Source organism: Geospiza fortis, unplaced genomic scaffold (assembly GCF_000277835.1).
Source record: "Geospiza fortis unplaced genomic scaffold, GeoFor_1.0 scaffold1280, whole genome shotgun sequence".
Lineage (NCBI taxonomy): Eukaryota > Metazoa > Chordata > Aves > Passeriformes > Thraupidae > Geospiza > Geospiza fortis.
The window spans coordinates 28,556-30,710 of NW_005054850.1; the positions used below are offsets into that span (position 1 = coordinate 28,556).

Sequence of the window (2,155 nt, forward strand, 5' to 3'; positions counted from 1 at the left end):
CCGCCCTCCCCACGCTGCAGGAGCTGTCTGCTCCCACAGCTCCCCTCGGGACACGGCGTGTGAAATCCTGCTGGCTGCCATCAGCTGAGGATAACTCATGCTCTCCCTCATTTACACCAATGACACCACAGCAGACGCTTCAGGGGAGCCTTCCCTGCTCTCTGCATCCCCTCGAGCACGAGCCTGTCAGCAGCTCCATTTTCATTCCATTCCCACTCCCTGGTGAGCCACACAGCTTTGGATGGTGGCCAGGGATGGACCCGGGGGGTGGCTGGAGCTGGGTCAGGGGCTTTGGGGATGGAGATGAGGGAAAGCTGTGGACAATGCCCTCAGGCTGGGGTTGTTGGGGTGTCCTGGGCAGGGTCAGGAGCTGGATCCCCGTGGGTCTGACTCGGTCATTCCACAGTTCCATGATTCTACAACACTCCCTCTGCTCTGGAAAGCAAAAAGGGACGAGTGCAGACTCTGGGCAGAGGTTTGTTCTGGGTGTTTGAGCCTTGGGGGCAGAGCTGAGGTGATTTATGGGGAGCTGGTGGCCTTGGCACGGCCCTGCTGGTGCTGTGTCATCCATGGACAGCTTTATTAACTCGAGCTGCCTCTGCTGTGGGGCTGGAGGGGATTTACTGCTGGGCAGTGACACCCCCTGCTCAGCCCTGCAGGCTCCAGCACCACCACGGCAGAGCCTCGTGGGTCACCCAGAATGTGTGGGGAACCTGGTGCTGGCTCCAGCAGGGAGCAGGGACACACACAGGGCACTTCTGTTCTTCCTCAGCACCAAAACCAGCTCAGAACAGAACCAGAGCTAAAACCAGCTGAGGACAACCCGATGCTAGCCCTGTTAAGGAGCAGGGACACACACAGGGCACTTCTGTTCTTCCTCAGCACCAAAACCAGCTCAGAACAGAACCACAGCACCCCTGTTAAAGAGCAGGGACACACACAGGGCACTTCTGTTCTTCCTCAGCACCAAAACCAGCCCAGAACAGAACCACAGCACCCCTGTTAAAGAGCAGGGACACACACAGGGCATTTCCCTTTTTCTTCAGCAGCAAAACCAGCCCAGAACAGAACCAGAGCATCCTCCACCTAGCCAAAGAGCAGGAACACATACAGGGCATTTCCCTTCCTCCTCAGCACTAAAACCAGCTCAGAACAGAACCAGAGCATCCTTCACCTTGCCAAAGGACAGGGACAGACACAGGGCACTTCCCTTTTTCCTCGGCCCAGAGCAGAACCACAGCACCTTCACCAAAGGGCCTCCACAGAGTCCAAGCTGTGACTGCTCCCCTGTTTGTCCCAGCCCAGAGCACTGAGTTCAGTCTGTCCCTGGGCACCTCCAGGGATGGCACTGCACCATGGAGAGCCCCTCCCAGAGCCTCACAACCCTTTCTTTCCGTGGAGAAATCCCTCCTGGAAGCAGGATTCCGTGCTGGAGCACTGCATGGCCCCAGCCCTGCTGCTGACAAGGGCCAGGGGACACTTCCCTGGGAGAGGCAGGAGCTGCCCCAGCCCCACGGGGAAGAGGCTCACAGGGAGTAATTATCTGTTTTCCACATCACTGTTCAACCACAAGGGATGGAACTGGCCTCCTGTACAGTTATTGAGACATGGTTGCATCATCTGATGAGGAGTCAAGGCAGAGGGACTCACCTGCTGCACAGGTATTGCAGGAATTTGGGGACACTCCCCCCAAAAACCTGCTCTGCCTTGTGACTGTGTCATTGAGATCAGCACCCAGCTCTGCCCAGGGAGTGGTGTTTGCTATAAAACTGATTTTTCATTGAGAACGTGGACATGCAACCTCACATTACAGAAAACAACAGAAACCAAACCTGGCTTCAACAGAAATAACAGTTAATAGAAAACCACTTTTAACAGAAGATCAATCTAAGGGCAAATCTCCAAGCTGTGCCTCAGCCCTTACCCGAGTGCAGCTCCTTCACCAGCGAGGACATGGTGTTGGTGATGGAGTCAGCTGCCACCAGCAGGTCATTGCGGAGGTTCCTCCTCGTACCTGGCAGGGACACACACAGAGCGTCAGCAGGGGCTGCACTGCCACTGCCCAGGGTCCCCTGTCCCCGCCTGGGGGCTCCCAAAGCAGGGGAGATGATGCCCATGCCCTGATCACACAGTGACAGTGACAGTGACAGTGACA

The 2,155-nt window shown here is 56.5% G+C and overlaps 1 long non-coding RNA gene across 1 annotated transcript in view; it reads right to left on the reverse strand.

The window, feature by feature from the left end:
* The window catches only part of LOC115949159, a 13,926-nt gene extending 11,908 nt beyond the window's left edge, over positions 1-2,018 (reverse strand). Inside the window, exon 1 of the long non-coding RNA XR_004082770.1 lies at positions 1,925-2,018. This is a non-coding gene — a long non-coding RNA (uncharacterized LOC115949159). The remainder of the gene's footprint in view (positions 1-1,924) is intronic.
* Positions 2,019-2,155: the final 137 nt, after the last annotated feature.